Genomic DNA, 21,043 nt, shown 5'->3' on the forward strand with positions numbered 1-21,043 from the left:
GGAGTATCGTGTGCAGCTTACGTAACATACCCACAGGAAAAATGTAAATAGGGGTGACAGAGTATACCGGGAATTTACAAGGATGTTGTTTCCGTGATTGGTGGGCCGAGTTATAAGGGAAGATTGAATAGGTCACGACTTTGTTGCTTGGAACGCAGAACATTTGGGGGAGATTTACCGGAGGTCTGCAAAATCATGAGGAGTATAGATAGGGTAGATGGGTAGAGGGATGGGGAGAGTGAGGGTTAGGTCAGGAGATAGAGGGGAGTCAGGCTTCCTTTTTAATCAGCACACAACTCCCCCGTCCCTCCGTGCTCATTTTCAATCAAAGCATCATTCCCTCCCTGTCGGCCATTTAAACATAAGTGAAATTTCAGTCAGTGCGTCACTCCCTCCCTCGGTAAAACTTCTTGCCATTTGGAATAAATGCCTTTAAAGAGAAACAAATTCCACAAGTATTTCCGGCGGGGTGTGGATCAACAATTACTGCTTGTGAAATGAAACCCGTTGTTAACCGTGGGCGAGGGGTTTCTTGTGACAAGAGTTGTCCGGATGGAAATACAATAATCTTTCCCAGATTTTTTTCCAGTCGAATTCGTTTGGTTTAGTTTCAGCAGAAAGACACTCCCTGTACTGAACAGGCGAGGAACGTTTGAGCTGAAACTGTACCTACGCCGGACAGTCCAGTTTACACACGGGACGGAGCTCAGACCCTCCCAGAACCCGGACTGGATCAAATCCGCAGCCTGGGACTTGCTGAGTTAAACAGAGAAACTCCGCCCCACTGGTTGCGATGAAAGAAAAAGGAGAGATCGACACGGAAATCCGGACAGAAAGGTTAACGCAGCCGGTTTGTTTTCCTCTTTAGGGTTGCTACATTGATCCCACTCCCGCCTCCTCCCGCTGTCAGACCGGTCCTGAGCCGGTGAGAGTCAGTGTGACCCGGACTGCGGCAGTCCCGCTCTACCCCGGCTCACCCGGCCCTGTCCATTTGTAATGAGCGACGGACACATCACAGCCGAGTGGCCTCGGGAGCGGCAGATCAGACTCAACTCTCCGTACAGGGTGAGCACACCGGTGCAGGAACATTGTCGGTCACCCGGGTAGTCAGACTGTGATCTCCAGGGATCACACTGAACGCCGTCTGGTTACAACATCAGAGGTAAGTGTTGTCTATGATTCTGTACAATTATTCAGCAGTTACAGCGAGGCTCGTGTTTGGTCGGGTTCGGGAGTGAATTTAGTGGGAGAAGGGAGCCCTGACATGTTCATGTTAACGAGTCAATTACTGTCCAAATGGACTAAGAGAAACGACATCGTTGCCGTCAACCAGAAATACTCTCCAGGGTGATTTCTACTGAGTGCGAGCAGAAGGCATCTTTCACCCCGGTAGTGATATATGAATTATCCCATGGGGCAGTGAACCGTCACTGATCTCTCTCAAACAAGATAAAGTCAGCGAATACTGGAAATCCGAGCAACACGCACAAAATGCTGGAAGAATTCTACAGGCCGGGCAGCATCTATGGAAAAGAGTACAGTCGACCTTCGAGCCCACACCTAATGTACTTTATATCACATCATTGGTTCAATCGCTCTTCCCTGTAGCAGAAAGCGTTAAATTTTCTTCACATTTGAACAACAGTGTTTGGTCGAACCGGTTTGGATTTGATTTCAGCGGAACGGCCGCTCCCTGTTCTGAGGAATGTACACGGACAGGCAGCTGCCTGCACGCAGACCCTGAGCACCGAGTCTCACAGAACAAGAAGCCGCACCTTCCAAATCAGTCAATTATCTGCCCGCTTCCCCTTTCCATTCCAGTCCTGATGAAGGGACTCGGTCCGTAACGTCGACTGTTTACACCCATCCGTAGAGCAGCCTGACCTGCTGAGTTCCTCCAGTGTTGAGTGTGTTACCATGGTTACGAGAGATCTGTGTGGGGCGGTGGGCCAGGTTATTTGTAAGAAACGATACACAGCCTCAACACTGTTAGAATATTCTTGGAGAACTAAGGTGGAAATAATTCAGCTTCTGATATTTATTTCCGATCTTTATTTCCAAACAACCAGTTGTCTGTGCATTGGATCAGCGATCAAGAGGATATTTGTTTTTTAAAGCCCCTTCTGGCTGTGGAGCCTTTCGTGTTCCAACTGTTCCCTGCTTACATGATTTATATTTTCTCCAGGTTAGGTAAAGATTAAGATAAGCTCTAGAACAACGGCCTCCTGTTTCAAAGCAAGCGTGCGAGAGCTGCACGGTAAACACATGCTCCGTTTTCAGAGTTTCTTATTTCAGACCAATACATTTATTGTTCCTGTGTCGATTGTGTGCAATTTGAACTCTTCTCGTCAATCGTCAGTGGAAGCAAAGTCGTTGATTCTGTAAAAGGCCGAGATTCTTGATGAACGGCGGGTTTGAAGTATTCCGTGGGGGAAGAGGGAATGAACTTTTAGATCGAATCAGCCATGATTTCATGATCTGCAGCAGCCGTTTCGAGGGCCCGTGTGGTCCAGTGATGCGTGTTGGTCCGCTGACCAGAAAATCTCTGACAATTTAATTAGTATAAACTGGTACAATGACTGCATGCGAAGGGAGATAGGATATTATTTATGTATTTGAACTGAAAACAAGCATTAATTCTTTACGTCCAGCTTTGTACGTTATTTACTTGCCCCAGCTGTACTAGGGGGTCGGATTTTTTTGACTAACTCGGAGTGCTGGACAGCACGGTATCGGACCGAGAGACACGCTCCCCGTTCCCTGTTAATCCCGGTGCAGACTCCCTGGGGCTCTCGCTCACCGCCCCGCCCCGCCCACTGCCCGACACGCGCGCTCTCGCGGAGCTCGTTACCCTCGCGCTCCCGGGATCACGCTGAGACCATTTGGTCATCTGTCAGCCACCTGTTGTCAGGTGATTTACGAGTTATTTAGCGCCCATTAATGCCCGGAAATGTCAATTTATGCCTCATCTCAGACTGAACTGTCTGTGCAGGTTAAGCACACTGATTGTGAAAGTCCATTGTCGCTCATCCGGGAAGTCGGGACCGCACCGAACACCATCTGGTAATAGCATCAGATGTAAGTGGTGTCTCCTATATCACGGTATAGATATTATCGGTTTCCCTGCTGGAAAAAAAGGGTTAAAGCGACTTTGATCATTCCCTAGTGAGAGTGAATTCGGACGTTATGGGCCGAGACCCTTCGGCAGGACTGGAGAATAAAAGGCGGGGGTGGGGGAGGGAGAGAGAAACACAAGGTGATCGGTGAAACCTGAAGGGGGAGGGGATGACCTTTCCCGAACTGGCGGCCTCGCCTCGCTTCCTTGTCAGAATCTGCCAGGGTCGGTCCGGGTTGTGAGACCTTCACACCGAACCGTCTGAGATGAGCCGCCGCTCAGCCCCTGTTGTTCTGGTCCTGTTAGCAGGATGACGTAAACCATATTTCTATATTGTTACTGACAGAGAATCGTATAATTTGTGTTCTGTGTGTTATCTGACTGTACTTGCCTGTGATGCTGCTGCAAGTCAGTGTTTCTCTGTCCCCGTACCTTCCCGTACTTGTACACTTGGCGATGCATTCAACAGGACCTGAGACAACCCAGTGAGATTTGATTAGTGATGATCACCTTGGCAACTCGGTAGGTCGAATGTAGAGGGACAGTACACTGTTAAATGCAAAAACCCTGAACAGTGTTGATGATCAGAGGGATCTTTGACTCCAGGTTCATATCTCCCTGAAAGACACTGCACAGATTGATCGGGTGGTTAAGAAGGGAAATGGCGTCGTTGTCTTTATTAGTTGATGCATTGAGTTCAAGAGTCGGGAAGTTGTGTCGCAGCTTTATAAAACTCTAGTTAGACCACATCTGGAATGTTTCATACATTTCTGGTTGCCCCATTCTAGGGAGCATGTCGGGACTTTGGAGAGGCTGCAGAAGAGGTTTGCCAGGATATTGCCTGGATTAGAGGGCATGAGCTGCTACGAGACGTTGGACAAACTTGTGTTGTTTTCTCTGGACCCACGCAGTCTGGGGTGAGACTTGACAGACGCTTATAAGTTTATGAGAGACATCGATAGAGTAGGTAGACAATATCCTTTTCCCAGGGTTGAAATGTCAAAGATAAGAGGCCATTTATTTGGGTTGAAGGTTGGGAGGGGCGTAGGTTAAAGGAGTTGTGAGGGGCGTTTCTTTTTCCCCACGGAGACTGGTGGGTCACTGGAATTTGCTCCCTGGGGATCCCTCTGCTCTAATTGCACTATAATCACTCTGCGCATGCGCATGTTCACAGCCCCCGAATGGTCGGTGTTTTTTTCCCGCTCGTTGTTGAAGCGGATCGTCTGCGGAATCCGGAGAGGGAGAGGGTCCTCCAGGGGAGAGATCAGTTTCCCATCAGTGAGTACTGAGACCAGTGTTGAATCGGGAGGTCTAATGTCGGGCAGTGAGTCTCGTTAACTTACTCGAGCTGTCGGCCATTTATTCATTTATTTTCCAACTATCTGGGCTCCTCAATGATACATTTCACATAACTCTCCCGGTGGAAGATCCCAATCAGCCACCCAGGCGGTCAATTTCCACACAATTAAAATGGGGAATCGGCCTCAGAATAGAGGGGCGTCTATTTAAAACAGATGCAGAGAAATTTCTTTAGCCAGAGTGTAGTGGATTTGTGAAATTAGCAGAGGCAGCTGCGGAGCCAGGTCGTGGATATTTAAGACTGAGAGTAGATGGGAAATTGAGAAGAGAAGTGAGGGGTGGGGATGGGGCAAGAGCTGGGGAGTGAGAGGTGGATCCAGGTGAGGGGGGAGGTGGGAAGGTGGAAATAGTGACGGGGGTGGGAGGTGAGTGGTTGGGGCAACACGGGGCTGCAGAAGATGGAAATTAATTCCATAGAGGATTAACAAAGAGGTTGGAGAGTATTTGTTATGGAGAGTGCAATGAAGATTCACCAGACTAATCCCTGGAGTGGTGGGGTCATCATATGAAGAAAGATCAAATGTGATAACCCCTTTATTTAGAGAATCGAGGACTGAGAGGTGACCACATTGAAATGCACAACATCATTACCGGTTGAACCAGGGATCCCAGTCTCTGAAAAAGGGGGTGGACTGTCCGGGACTGAGATGAGGGGAAATGTCTCCACTCCGAGGGTGGTGAATGTCTGTAAATCCCCACCACAGAGGCTGGTGAAGACTCAGTGATCGTCCTCACATAAAACAGAGGCCGGCAGATGTGTGGAGACCGAAGGTATCGAGGAAATAACGATCTGGCAGAAACATGTGGCTGAGATGGGAGAGCAGCCACCATCTTGTTGATGGTTAGAGGGGCTGAATGGCCACAGATAGAAACAAGCAGAGAGATCGAATAGACCTGAGATGTAATCTCAATACACAGGGGTACTGAGTACATGAAATGAGCTGTTCAGTGTTTACATCGTTGGTTATCAACTCGAGTTCAGTATTCTCACCGTGTTTGGAAATTCCCACTCACTGTCGCCTATCTGTGAGCAGCTGGATATTAAAGAAACACTCAAGATGCTGGAGACCTGAAATCAAATCAGAAATTGTTTGAAGCCATTCTGACACAGGGTGTTGGAGGTGAAGCATTAACTTTCTTCCTCTCCACAGATATTCTTTATCTGTTGAGTGCTTCTTGCATTTGCAGTGTTTTTTAGAACATTTATTTGGAATAATTTAACTCTCCTGGATTAATGGACTTGTGTAGGACGCACAATGTAATGCATTCTCTTACAGCACAGAAACAGGGCTTTGAGCCCATCTAGTCGGTGCCATTTTCTGCCTGACACCATCTCCGTGCACCCATACCACAGATATTAATACCTCCCTCGTCCATGTGCCCATACAAACTTCTCTTAAACGCTGCAATTGAACCCGCATCCACATTCGCACCACCCTCTCAGTGAAGTAGTTGCTGCTCAGATTCCCTTTAAATATTTGAGGAAGGAGGAGAAGATGGCGGAGCAACGCAGCGTGCGCGGCCTCCCCGGTGAATGATATCTGTATTTGATAAGTAGGGTACCGTGCACAATTCTCATTTGTTGGAGACAGATGTGAGAGCACGGAGGAACATCAGGAGAAACTTCTGAAATGCCCGCTTCGCTGCCGCTTCTACTGTCTGGTCCGGTATCTCCGGAGGAGAAGGCCTCTGACTCCTCAGCTTTGTTTGTTTCTGCGGCCAGGACGAGGTAGCCTCGTCCTGCTTCCTGGACACATCCTGCCCGGGTCGGGCGGGGTCGTGGCACCTTCACACCGAACCGCTCGAGATGAGCCGCCGCTCAGCACCTGGGTTCTGGTCCCAGGACAGCGATGAAGTGATGATGCCGGGACTAAACTCATCCATTGATTTGTACCTGGGGAACATTACTCCCATCGCACGGTCCGGTTTCGGATCCAAGTTTCACCTGGATCGATGCCTGTGGTCGATAATTGTTTTACATATTTCCAGCAGACTGGAAGCGGCCGTTCGGCCTGTTGTGTTCTTGCAGACAGAGAAGGTTAGGATCCTTATGTCCTCGTTGTCCACGGGAGTGGTACCGGAGGATTGGAGGGAGGCGAATGCTGTTCCCTTGTTGAAAAAAGTTAGTAGGGATAGTCCGGGTAATTATAGACCAGTGAGCCTTACGTCTGTGCTGGGAAAGCTGTTGGAAAAGATTCTTAGAGATAGGATCCATAGGCATTTAGAGAATCATGGTCTGATCAGGGACAGTCAGCATGGCTTTGTGAAGGGCAGATCGTGACTAACAAGCCTGATAGAGTTCTTTGAGGAGGTGACAAGGCATATAGATGAGGGTAGTGCAGTGGATGTGATCTATATGGATTTTAGTAAGGCATGTGACAAAGTTCCACACGGTAGGCTTATTCAGAAAGTTAGAAGGCATGGGATCCAGGGAAGTTTGGCCAGGTGGATTCAGAATTGGCTTGCCTGCAGAAGGCACAGGGTGGTGGTGGAGGGAGTACATTCAGATTGGAGGATTGTGACTAGTGGTGTCCCACAAGGATCTGTTCTGGGACCTCTACTTTTCATGATTTTTATTAACGACCTGGATGTGGGGGTAGAAGGGTGGGTTGGCAAGTTTGCAGACGACACAAAGGTTGGTGGAATTGTAGATAGTGTAGAGGATTGTCAAAGATTGCAGAGAGACATTGATATGGTGCAGAAGTGGGCTGAGAAGTGGCAGATGGAGTTCAACCCGGAGAAGTGTGAGGTGGTACACTTTGGAAGGACAAACTCCAAGGCAGAGTACAAAGTAAATGGCAGGATACTTGGTAGTGTGGAGGAGCAGAGGGATCTCGGGGTAGATGTCCACAGATCCCTGAAAGTTGCCTCACAGGTGGATAGGGTAGTTAAGAAAGCTTATGGGGTGTTAGCTTTCATAAGTCGAGGGATAGAGTTTAAGAGTCGCGATGTAATGATGCAGCTCTATAAAACTCTGGTTAGGCCACACTTGGAGTATTGTGTCCAGTTCTGGTCACCTCACTACAGGAAGGATGTGGAAGCATTGGAAAGGGTACAGAGGAGATTTACCAGGATGCTGCCTGGTTTAGAAAGTATGCATTATGATCAGAGATTAAGGGAGCTAGGGCTTTACTCTTTGGAGAGAAGGAGGATGAGAGGAGACATGATAGCGTTGTACAAGATAATAAGAGGAATAGATAGAGTGGATAGCCAGTGCCTCTTCCCCAGGGCACCACTGCTCAATACAAGAGGACATGGCTTTAAGGTAAGGGGTGGGAAGTTCAAGGGGCATATTAGAGGAAGGTTTTTTACTCAGAGAGTGGTTGGTGCGTGGAATGCACTGCCTGAGTCAGTGGTGGAGGCAGATACACTAGTGAAGTTTAGAGACTACTAGACAGGTAGGACAGTGACATCCGGATCCCTCACGTTCTCTCAGGGGACTGGGAAGTTTATTTCCTTCTTCTTTGCATGGCTAAGACGTGCCGAAATGCAGCCAATGTTTTCCGGTATATGACCCTATTATTGCGAGAATTAAGTCTTATTTTCCATGTATCTGTGTTTCTCGGAAGTGCGTATACTCCCTCCAGAATTTCCAAAGGAGCAACCCAGGCTGTCTAATATTTCCACATAATTAAAATCGTTTTTTTTTTACATGTACCGAATTACAGTGAAAATCCTGTCTTCAGAGCTGCAAGGAGTGTTGCAAATTTTTATCGATCTGTGTTCACCGCCTCTCAGCGTAGAGACAGTGGCTTCGGGAGAAAATGTGACAGAATGACAGTGGGAGGAAAGGATGCTGTGAGCATTGACTGTATGGAATGTATTACGCCAGGGTCAGAATGAACTCAGAACTAACAAACCAGCGGGGGTGGGGTGGCATTTGCACAGTTTGAGGTGTTGCTGACATTTTGCAATCGGTATCTGTGCATTAAAATGAACAGAAAAAAAAATACAGTTGCAGGAAATTTAAAGTAAGAACGAAAAAATACTGGAAACGCTCAGCAGGTCGGCAGCATCTTGAAAAGTTCCACTTCTGTTACCAGGTCTTCCACCATTTCTCCTTTCACAGATGTCGTCTGATGTACTGATCTCCCAGCATTTTCTACTTTATAATGTTACATTTTGTGCCTGCTACACTGCGGGAAACTTAGCAGCAAACTGTTCTTGACAATGTCCCACACAACAATAAGATTGTGATCAAATTTGCTCAGTTTAGCTGCCGGGGACAAGTTGAAGTGTATCTGTATTCTCTCACAATCTACAGACCGGGGAACCAACCCGAGCTCCGGCCCCAGCAGAGGGTCATTAGGTTCCAGTTTCACCTTAGTTTGTGAATCGGAAATGGCAGGAACACCGCGGCAAATCACTGGCATCTACTCCCTCACAACTTCAATGGTGTCCACTGGTATTAGATATTTCTAAACAGCAAAAAATTACTGTCTACTCTACCCATCCCTCCCATAATCTTATAAACCTCTACCAGATTTCCCCTCAGTCCACACCGCTCCAAGGAGAACAACCCAAAATTTCCACGAAAAACTGGATGATATTTGAATCTGTTCTGACGAATGGTTAGGAAACTGAATTGTTAACTTCGTTCCTCCCTCCACGGCAGTCCCTTACCTGCTGAGTGTTTCTATAATTCCATTTTCTCTTAATTACATTCACTGTGGAAGACTTTAAATAGGCTGGAAATGGACCAGCGTACCAGCGCTTGTTTTGTGATAAATTAGTAGAACAGTAAAGAAACCAGAGCTTTCCTCAGTAAATTATCCAGGTACCAATTGCCCTGTTCTTCCTGGAAATGTGTTCAGTACAGTTGTTACTGAGGAATGACAGGCTTTATGCATGTGGAGCATTTGATGACCCTGGGCCTGTGTTCAGTGGAGTTCAGAGGGCAGAGGGATGGTGATTGGGGTTTGGTGGGCGGGGGGGGGGGTCGGGAAGGTAGGGCGGGGGTGATTATTTACACCAACAAGCCTGGATACAGTGGGAAAGGAGAGGATGTCTCGATTAGACAGAGTCTGGGATCTGAGAGTGCAGCCTCAGGATAAAGAAGCATCACTTTATAACTGAGACGAGAACAATTACTTTAGTCAAATGTTGGTTGACCTGTGGAATTTGATACCACAGAGGGTGGTGGAGGCTGTCGTTGGGTATATTCATGTTCTGGATTGCTAATTAGGTCCAGGGTTATAGCAGTGAAGCAAGAATACGGTGTTGGAAAAATAATCCTTCATGGTTGATTATGGAGCAGACTAGAATGACCGTATCACCTAATTCTACTCCTATGTGTTATGACTTGTATCTTATACCATGAATCAACGATGACTTCTTTGTATCCCATCACAAACAAGAGAAAATCTTCAGATTAGATTATGAGGACACTCAGTTCTCGTTTATCGTCATTTAGAAATGCATGTATGCATTAAGAAATGATACAATGTTCCTCCAGAGTGATATCACAAAAAAAACAAGACAAACCAAGGCCTAACACTGACAAGACCACATAATTATAACATATAGTTACAGCAGTGCAAAGTAATACCATATTTTGATGAAGGGCAGACCATGGGAATGGTAAAACAAAAAGTCTCAAAGCTCCGATCGACTCCGGATAGTCTCCGAGTGCAGACGCCAGAAGGGAGAAACTCTCTCTACCATAAGCCACTGGGCACCGACAACTGTCGATGCCTGGAAGCACCCGACCACAGCCGACTCTGAGTCCGTCCGAAAACTTCGAGCTTCCGACCAGCCCTTTGACACCAAGCACCGAGCACCATCTCTGCCGAGCGCATCGACCCCGTCCCGGCCGCCGAGCAACAAGCAAAGCCGAGGATTTGGGGCCTTCCCCTGCGGAGATTCTAGATCACACAGTAACAGCGGCAGCGAAAAAGGCATTTCAGAAGTTTCTCCAGATGTTCCTCTGTTGTCTCACCTCTGTCTCCATCAAATCAGGATTGTGCACGGCACCCCACTTGACAGATTACAGATATCATTCACCGGAGCGGCCATGCAAGCTGCGTCGCGTCGCCATCTTCTCCTCCTCCAAGATGCTGGAAATCCAAGCAACACACACAAAATGCTGAAGGAACTCAGCAGGCCAGGCAGCATCTATGGAAGAGAGTAGAGTCGACATACAGATGTTGCCCGGTCTGATGAGTTTCTTCAACATTTTGTGTGTGTTCCCATGTCAGGTTTTGTAAAGTGTGAGGGACGGTTCCAGATTTCTTCACTTGGATCATTATATATGCGTTCAAGATTTAAATTTCAATGGGTTTAATGCTTCGTTCTCCTCTGTAATAGTAACATGCTTCATTATCTCTCTGGTTAAAGTTAGATCTGGGCTGAGAGATATATTGGAAGAAAAGCCCAGGACTGGAAGAAAACCACAACTGAAGACAAGGGAACAGCAACAATCAACCAGCCCGAGGACTGAGAGCACCAAACGGAGAGAACCCCTCTGACTCAGAGTTTCCATTGATTCAGTCAGGGAAAGTTTGGTGAGTCTCATTTATCCAAACGCTGGTCCTGTAGACATTACATTTCCGTACCAAGGAAGGTAGAAAATAGCTGGAGTGGGACTGAATAAACCTAGCGATACCAGTTATGCCTCTGTCAGACCCAGTTGCAATCACTCCAGAATTGCTAATCGCTCTGTGAAACCATGCACATTCACGCATATTGCTTGCTGATTTGAAACTCCTATCAGTTCTGATGTTTCCTTGCTTGGCTGTGTTAGGTCACAATTATCATACAATACATTTCCTCAATGTTAAGAAAGAGGTGTTATTGAATATACCAATATACACACGTTACTAGAGACAGTGAGGGGGGAGGTTACGGGGCATCGACAATGATCATTGTATCCTCTCTGGCCGCAGGGGTAGTAACACATGATTGGAGGCTGTCAAATGTTGTTCTGTAATTCAATAAACCAAATGGGTTTAATCCTGCGGATTATAGACCAATGAGTGTTATATCGGGGTTGGGCCAACCCTTGGAACGGATACTTGGTGACAGCATTTGGAGGAGGATAATCTTATTTCGGGTTGCCATTTTAGCTTTTTGATGGTAAGTGGAGAAAATGGAAGGGGAGCTGCAGGAGGTGATTTTCCACAATGTGGACCAGTCACACACAGAATATCTACCAACACTTATTTCGACAGGGACTGATCAGAAGTCACCATGGCATTGTGCATGGGAAGTTGTGTGCAACAACACTTCTTGAAGATTTTTGAGGATGATTGTCAATGAGGGTGGGGGACTGGATGTTGTACATTTAACTCCAGTAAAGCCTTTGGCAAGGTGCCTCATGACAGCTTGGTCTGGAAGATAAGGTCCCATGCGGTACAGGGAGAGAAAGTTAGATGGATTCAAAAATTGCCTTGAAGGTAGCAAGCAAAGAGTGTTGGTTGAAGGTTTCTCCTCACAATGGAGGCAAGGAACTAGTGGTGAACCGCAAAGCTACAAGTTGGGACATTTGATATTTTTTTATTTGATAGCAATGATTTGAATGCAAGTGCACAAGACTTGACCAGTAAGTTCATGGATGACACAAAATTAGTAGATGGTACTCATGGTGAAGATTATCGTAGCTTATAGGGTATCTAAATGGGCAGAGGAGTGGTAAATAGATTGTAAAACCAACACAAGCAGCAACGGTTTCACGCAGAGGCTGGTGACGATGTGGAGGGACCTGCCAGAGGAAGTGGATGAGGCAGCACAATTGTATCATTCAAGAAGCAGTTGGGATGTGAAGTTGGAATGAAGAGGCCAGGAGGGAAATGGGCCCCACACAGGAAATTGGGACCATCTCTGTGGGGACTGTGGTCAGCATTGTCTCATTGTGCTGAAGGGTCTGTGTCTCTGGTCTGTTGCTCTGTAACTCTTATCAGTAGGATTCACCAGATATCACTGGACAGACATACAGACATGGTGTGGGAGTTGATGTTAACAGGGAATGTTTGGTCCCTGAGCGAACTGCTGCTCTGATACAGGGGATGGAGATACTGTCATATTTGCAAAGTAGTCCTACTCTCTCTGACTCACTGTCTGCTTGTTGTGTGTAATTCAGGGCATCGCCAGCAAGTGGAGCTGTCCTGCACAGGGACTGAAGTGCAAACAAGAAGACGACAATCAACAATCGTCAGCCAGAATCAGAATGGCTACAGGTATGTTCACTGGGATCTTTATAATTAAACTTCTGTCGCATTTGTGCACAATAGTTGAGATGAAGAAACTTACACAGATGCGAACGGGCACAGAAAAGTTTCACCAAACAGGGCCATTGAATCCCTGTTTGGTAAAGAGGCAATAGACAATAGAAAACAGGTGCAGGAGTAGGCCATTCGGCCCTTCGAGCCAGCACCGTCACTCACTGTGATCATGGCTGATCATCCACTATCAGTAATGAATCAATCCAACAGTTCCAGGGCAGAGACCTGACACCAGTAACGGTTGAATGACTCTGCTCCCCATGCAAAGCTTCACCTGAGTGAAAGGAGCCAGAGACCCTGAATCAGGTGGTTGAGAGTCAAACACACAGGAATGTGACAGCGGTGATGTGTTGTTTGTTATGTAAAAGTCCAGGTTCAGGGTCTGTTGCACGCCAGGGCCTGTTTAGAGGTGACAGACATCTCCAACTTTCATTTACACAATTCAGAGCCAGACGATTGGAGCATTTCAGGGATTTCAGAGATTGTGTGATAACACAACATTGCAGGTTTTAGAAGGGTAGCTATCAACTCCCGCCTGGTTTTCGTGACTGTTGTGCGAAGGAGATGAGGCTGAGGTGTGTTTCTGAAATCTGTTTTCCGTAGCCGAGCCGAGAATAGCTAAGGATCAGGATGTAGCTCGCAGATAAGTGTGTGGTCTGCTTCGATGTTTTAATACCCCAGTGAATGTCAGGTCTGTGGACAAATGGTGAATGTGGGTCTCTCAAAAAAAAAAGTTTAAGGAGCTTCGATGGCACAGGAAATATAAAACAGCAGGAGACAGACATGGAATCAAAAAAGGCTATTGGGATAATGCAATGTCATTGGTGAGTAGGATTAATGTGATTCTGACGGCATTCCCAGAGGGGAACTAAAACGGGTAACACACAAAATGATGGAGGAACTCAGCAGGTCAGGCAGCATCTATGGAGGAAAATGATTTTCTCTGAGTCAGAAAATGTTCTCATCCGATTCAATCTTTTGTAATTGAATATTCAATCTGCAATCCCTCAGGTACTAATACGTCCTTCCTGTAGTATTGATATCAGAACAGCACACACTACTCCAACTGGTCCAGCCAACAGTTTATAGCCTTGTCACAAGATCTCTCCTCGCCTGTATTCTGCACTGCAGCTAATGATGTCAAACATGCCAACTGTCGACTCCACACATTGTCTACGTATAATCTTTGGAGAATTAAAGTTCAAAGTTCACTGTGAATTTATAATCGAAGGACATGGATGTCACCGTAAAAAGGTCACTGCGATTCATTTTCTTACGGCGAAACAGCCAACTGGATATGGAACTGGCAAGGTGGAAGGAATCAGAGGGCGATTCATTTTGGAAGCTTGTGACAGTGGTATGGATGGGTGTTGGGTCCACTGTTTGTTCTTTCAATTAAAGACTTCGTAGATAAAAATAATGTCATTTGTTAGTTTGTAGATGACATCAAAATTGGCAGTATAGTCGGGTTATGTAAATTTACAAGGAGACTTAGACGAACATGGAAAGTGCTCCAAGGAATGGGTTCACTTTGTAAAGTTAAACCAGGGTAGGAGTTGCATCGTAAATTGTAAGGCCGTGAAAATTGTTGTAGAACGAGGGGAAACCAAGGGTACAGATGCACGATTCCCTGGAGCAGTTCATACACGTAGATAGGGCACAGGATGGATGTGATTAACCATATAACCAAATAACAATTACAGCACAGAAACAGGCCATCTTGTCCCTTCTAGTCCATGCCGAACGCTTACTCTCACCTAGTCCCACTGACCTGCACTCTGCCCATAACCCTCCATTCCTTTCCTGTCCATATATCTGTCCAATTTAACTCTAAACGACAACATCGAACCTGCCTCTACCACTTCTACTGGAAGCTCGTTCCACACAGCTACCACTCTCTGAGTAAAGATGTTCCCCCTCGTGTTACATCTAAACTTTTGCCCCCTAACTCTCAATTCATGTCTGCTTGTGTGAATATCCCTTACCCTCAATGGAAAAAAAAGCCTATCTACGTCAACTCTATCTACCTGCCTCATAATTTTAAATACCTCTATCAAGTCCCGTCCCCCCCCCCGCCCCCTCAACCTTCTACGCTCCAAAGAATAAAGACCTAACTTGTTCAACTTTTCTCTGTAACTCAGGAGCTGAAACTCTGGTAACATTATAATAAATCTTCTCTGTACTCTTTCTATTTTGTTGATATCCTTCCTATAATTCGGCGACCAGAACTGTACACAGTACTCCAAATTTGTCCTTACTAATGCCTTGTACAATTTTAACATATCCCAGCTCCCATACTGAATGCTCTGATTTATAAAGACCAGCATACCAAAAGCTTCCTTCACCAACTTACCCACATGAGATTCCACCTTCAGGGAACTATGCACCATGATTCCTAGATCCCTCTGTTCTACTGCATTTTTCAATGCCCTACCATTTACCATGTATGTCCTATTTTGATTAGTCCTACCAAAATGTATCACCTTACACTTAGCAGCATTAAACTCCATCTGCCATCTTTCAGCCCATTCTTCTAATTGGCCCAAATCTCTCTGCACGCTTTGAAAACCTGCTTCATTATTCACAACGCAATCTATCTTAGTATCATCTGCATACGTTCTAATCCAATTTACCATCCCATCATCCAGATCATTAATATATATGACAAACAACATTAGTCCCAGTACAGATCCCTGAGGCACACCACCAGTCACCGGCCTCCAATCTGACAAACAGTTATCCACTACTACTCTCTGGCATCTCCCATCCAGCCACTGTTGAATTCATTTCACTACTTCAATATTAATACCTAACGATTGAATCTTCCTAACTAACCTTCCGTGTGGAACGTTGTCAAAGGCCTTACTGCAGTCCATAAGATGGAAAGGGTACAGAAAATATTCCTCCAAGGGACAGGACAGTGTGCATCTTAGGGGAATGGTCAGTCTGTGACCCAGGGGACTGCACAGTGTGCGTGTCAAAGCAATAGGCAGTCTGTGACCCAGGAGACCGGATACTGTATGTCAAAGCGTACGGAGAATATATGGTCCAGGGGATCCGACTGTGAGTAATCAGGTGGCTGATCTCACCGTGGGGACGGGACAGTGTGCGTATCTAGGTAATGGTCAGTCTGTGATCCAGGGAGGAGGACGGTGTGTGACCCAAGACAATGGTCAGTCTGTGACCCAGGGGACAGGACAGTGTGGGTATCTAGGTAATGGTCAGTCTGTGATCCAGGGAGGCGGACGGTGTGTGACCCAAGACAATGGTCAGTCTGTGGCCCAGGGGACTGGACAGTTTGTGACACAAGGGAATGGCCAGTCTGTGACATAGGGGATGTGACACTCTGACACAGCGGATCTAGGGGATCGGGCAGTGTGTGTATCTAGGTAATGGTCAGTCTGTGACCCAGGGGACGGGACAGTGTGCGTATCTAGGAAACGGTCAGTCTGTGACCCAGGGGACGGGACAGTTTGTGACACAAGGGATTGGCCAGTCTGTGACACAGGGGACGTGACACTCTGACACAGTGGATCTAGTGGATCGGGCAGTGTGTATTCCGATGGCTGATCTCTGTGTGACACAGGTGACTGGACAGTTTGTGACCTAGGGAGATTTTTGCTTGTGTTATACAGACCCGTCGTCAGGCGCTGCCGACCGGTTCTGAAGCAGGTGAAAACCTCACCAGCAGGAGCCATGTCTGCTCTTCAAGACTGCTTTGAGCACACTGACTGGCACATGTTCAGGGAGGCTGCAACCGATGGCGACTCCATCAACTTAGAGGAGTGCACGGCATCAGTGACTATCTACATCAGCAAGTGCATCGATGACGTCACTGTGCCAAGACCATCACGACACGGTCTAACCAGAAGCCATGGATGACCGCGGAGGTGCCTGCACTGTTGAGGACTCCTGACTCCGCATTCAGAGCAGGCGACAAGGCAGCCCAAACAACAGCGGGGACCAAATTGTCCTGGGCCATCAGAGAGGCAAAGTGTGCACATGCCCAGCGAATCCACAGCCACTTCCAGGACAGCGGAGACACGTGGCGCATGTGGAAGGGCATTCAGGACATCACCAGCTACAAGACAACACCGCCTGCCTGTGCTGGTGATCCCTCCCTCCCAGATACGCTGAATAACCTCTACGCTCGGTTTGAGGCGAATAATGACTTGGCGGCGAGGAAGACCACCCCTCCTCCAAATGACCAGGTGCTGTGTCTTACCGTGGGTGATGTGAGGAGAACCCTGCGCAGGGTCAACCCACGGAAGGCTGCTGGACCAGAAAATATTCCTGACAGAGTGCTCAGAGGATGTGCAGACCAGCTAGCTGAGATTCTCACTGACATCTTCAACATCTCCCTGAGCAGCGCTGTAGTTCCTATGTGCTTCTAGGCTGCCACCGTCGTCCCCGTGCCGAAGAAGTCTTCAGTGTCCTGCCTCAGTGATTACCGTCCTATTGCACTCACATCATGAATTGTTTCGAGAGGCTCGTCATGAGGCACATCAAGACCCTGCTGCCCCCCTCACTGGACCCCCTGCAGTTCGCGTATCGTCCCAACCGCTCAACAGACAACGCCATTTCTATCACCGTCCTCCTGGCCCTAACCCACCTGGACAAAAAAGACATGTACGTTCGAATGTTGTTCATAGACTTCAGTTCAGTATTCAACACTATCATTCCTCAGAAACTGATTGGAAAGCTGAGCCTACTGGGACTGAACACCTCCCTCTGCAACTGGATCCTAGATTCCTGACTGGGAGACCTCAGTCAGTTCAGATTGGAAGCAGCATCTCCAACACCATCACACTGAGCACGCTCCCCACCCCGGCCCCCCCCGCCCCAGGGCTGTTCACTCTGCTGACCCACGACTGTGCTGCAACACACAGCTCGAACCATATTGTCAAGTTCGCCGATAACAAGACTGTGGTGGGTCTCATCAGCAAGAACGATGAGTCAGCATACAGAGAGGAGGTGCAGCGGCTAACGGACTGGTGCAGAGCCAACAACCTGTCTCTGAATGTAAACAAAGCAAAAGAGATGGTTGTTGACTTCAGGAGGACACGGAGCGACCACGCTCTGCTGAACATTGAAGGCTCCTCCGTAGAGATCGTTAAGAGCAGCAAATTTCTTGGTGTTCACCTGGTGGAGAATCTCACCTGGTCACTCAACACCAGCTCCATGGCCAAGAAAGCCCAGCAGTGTCTCTACTTTCTGCGAATGCTGAGAAAAGTCCATCTCCCACCCCCCATCCTCAGCACATTCTACAGAGGTTGTGCTGAGAGCATCCTGAGCAGCTGCGTCACTGCTTCGTTCGGAATTTGCACCATCTCGGATCGCAAGACCCTGCAGTGGATAGTGAGGTCAGCTGAAAAGATAATCGGGGTCTCTCTTCCCGCCATCACAAGCATTTACAGCACACGCTGCATCCGCAAAGCAAACAGCATTATGAAGGAACCCAGGAACCCCTCATACAAACTCTTCTCCCTCCTGCCATCTGGAAAAAGGCACTGAAGCATTCGGGCTCTCACGACCAGACTATGTAACAGTTTCTTTCCCCAAGTCATCAGTCTCCTCAATACCCAGAGCCTGGACTGACACCAACCTACTGCCCTCTACTGTGCCTACTGTCTTTTTTTTATTATTATTTATTGTAATGCCTGCACTGTTTTGTGCACTTTATGTAGTCCTGGGTAGGTCTGTAGTCTAGTGTAGTTTTTGTGTTTTGTCTTACCTAGTTCAGTGTAGTTTTTGTATTGTTTCATGTAGCACCATGGTCCTGGAAAACATGGTCTCATTTTTACTATGTTCTGTATCAGCAGTGATAGTTGAAATGACAATAAAAAGTGACTTGACTTGAGTTATTGTAGCTACCCATTGTGAATCTGTCTTTTGCTCCACTCTAAATCACTCTAGTATAACGTGCAATTCATCATTTATTTCAGCTGGGAAATTAAATCGACTACGGAAATCATTTCGGAAACTTTTACCAGGCCGCTCACCGAGAGAAGATGATCGGATAACGGGAAACAAGGTACCAAACCAGGATCAGATTGAGAGCAATGTCCCAGTTGAATGCGGTCCGGCCGCAGAGGAGGGACAGCAAATTCAGCCCAGAGACAGTGACATCAGAGACACTGATCAGGACCCTGGAACCGGTACAAGTGAGGCGACTGTCTGTCAGCCCAGAGACAGTGACGTCACAGACACTGATCAGGACCCTGGAACCGGTACAAGTGAGGCGACTGTCTGTCAGCCCAGAGACAGTGACGTCAGAGACACTGAGCAGGACCCTGGAACCGGTACAAGTGAGGTGACTGTCTGTCAGCCCAGAGACAGTGACGTCAGAGACACTGATCAGGACCCTGGAACCAGCACAAGTGAGGCGACTGTCTGTCAGCCCAGAGACAGTGACGTCAGAGACACTGATCAGGACCCTGGAACCGGTACAAGTGAGGTGACTGTCTGTCATCTCGGAAGCTCATTGAACACGGAATTGTCAAGTGTCCAACAAGGAGCAGGTGAGTGGAATATGATGGTGATGGGTTCACAGTATGTGGCAGGGAGAAGTGTAAATATGATTCCTTGTTGGATAGTTGGTCAGAGGAGAGAGGAATGATGTGGGTGTGGTACATATGGTGTAGTGAGGCACCCGTTACCGCACTACAGGAAATGTACTACCTGCTCTGATGATTTCCAGGATGTGTATTGGAGGAAATACAGCTGTCCAGATAAGAGAGTATTTTCGGGATATGAATTAAGAGAAATGTATTCGCCAGGATGGAGAGACCATCTCTGGGAAGCGACTCTCATTGACAGTCCCAACATTTATTCCCATCCTAAATTGGAATAGGTGACTGGCTGGGGTGGGAGGGGTTGCTTTCTGGCAAAGTAATTTCCAGAGCTTTGTTGGGTAGGTTTTGGGGAAACCCCATTCTTGGGGAAAGGAACATATGTGTATAAATGGCCGATACCAGTGTGGTTCCCTGTGGAACATCACTGGTCAAAGAGCACCAGCCAGGTTAAACCTCATTACCACCTGTCTGCTATGGGGAAGATAACTTTGAACCCAAAGGCAATTCACCACAGTTCCCAAGCATGTTAATTTTCTGTATGAGACTCTGATGTGGGACCTTGTCAAACACCCGACTGATAGCCAAGTAGGCAACATCCACTGTGTAACTTCATGCATCAGTTTTCTCACTTCCTGGAAGAACTTAATCAGGTTAACAACATGCTACTTCCCCGCTCAAAGCCTTGCTGCTGAACCCTAACCCACCTCAAACATTCTGTCTTTCATACTCCCATGGGGCAGAAGATATAAAAGGCTGAATGTAAGTACCGCCAGCCAAAAGAACATCTTTAATTCTGCATTTATAAAACTATTGAATGGTCACCTACAATGTTATTATTGGCTCTTAATAACAATGAGACAATTTTACATTTAAAATTGTAACATTGTGCATGTCGTAACTAATAACCACTCACTTAGACAAACGAAATATACTTACAGAAGAGCAGAAAGAATACTGTTTGGGTATGAACGGATTTGAGGAACAACTGATAATAGATGATGTAGTTCTATATCAAGCCCTGGGGAAAGCAGAAATCTTTCAACGTTATATTGTCTATCAAAAACCGTTTGATTTGTCCCTCACTCGTGGTTCATAGAACTTCCTAATATATACGCCTGATACTTACAACATCTGAAGCATTGGTGGACAGTAATCGCCCTATTAACAACCGCAAAGGAACAACTACTGTTATCCAAATAAATGAAGGCATTTCCAGAGCAAAACGCTAAGCCCACTATGGTTTTGTCTAGCTTTAAACCCGCTCTCTAATTTACTGAATCGGACAAAAATCGGATATCAAAACAGGAAAAAAAACTAATGAATTATACCTTGACACACTTGCTGTACAGAATGATTTGAAATTATTCGCTCTCTTGCATCAGTAAAGCTAAAACAATTAATTCAAATAATGGAACTAATTTCCAAAGATGATAAACATGAGCATTTGACTAGAAAAGTACAAAACATTAAACATTACGAAAGGTGTAGTAGAGCTTGTAGTGTATGACAGAGCATCAGGATTCAATACAACAGATGGATCGATATGAAACATAAGCATACTAAGGATATTAACAAACAAAGAAAATAGATCATCATGTGATAAAGAGAAATGTTTCAACAGAATTTACTTCAAGGCTTAAGAAAATCTGCCAAACTGAGCTGAGTAGTAACAATATAACAAAGGCAATAAACACGTTCGCTCTGCCTATATTAACGTATTCCTTTGGCATAATATCTCGGTCTGAAACCGATCTGGAAAACTTACAAAAAAAAAG

General features: G+C 46.6%; 1 protein-coding gene and 1 long non-coding RNA gene across 2 annotated transcripts in view; both read left to right on the forward strand.

The window, feature by feature from the left end:
• Positions 1 to 843: 843 nt before the first annotated feature.
• Positions 844 to 12,627, forward strand: LOC134342204 (uncharacterized). Its single transcript, XR_010016965.1, has 3 exons — positions 844 to 1,162; positions 10,811 to 10,977; positions 12,552 to 12,627. It is a non-coding gene; the product is annotated as an uncharacterized LOC134342204 (long non-coding RNA).
• Positions 12,628 to 18,645: 6,018 nt separating this feature from the next.
• Positions 18,646 to 21,043, forward strand: part of LOC134342203 (NACHT, LRR and PYD domains-containing protein 3-like) — a 38,648-nt gene continuing 36,250 nt past the window's right edge. Inside the window, exon 1 of the mRNA XM_063040178.1 lies at positions 18,646 to 19,214. The gene's annotated coding sequence lies outside the window, so the exon portion shown is untranslated. The remainder of the gene's footprint in view (positions 19,215 to 21,043) is intronic.

Source organism: Mobula hypostoma, unplaced genomic scaffold (assembly GCF_963921235.1).
Source record: "Mobula hypostoma unplaced genomic scaffold, sMobHyp1.1 scaffold_88, whole genome shotgun sequence".
Taxonomy (NCBI): domain Eukaryota; kingdom Metazoa; phylum Chordata; class Chondrichthyes; order Myliobatiformes; family Myliobatidae; genus Mobula; species Mobula hypostoma.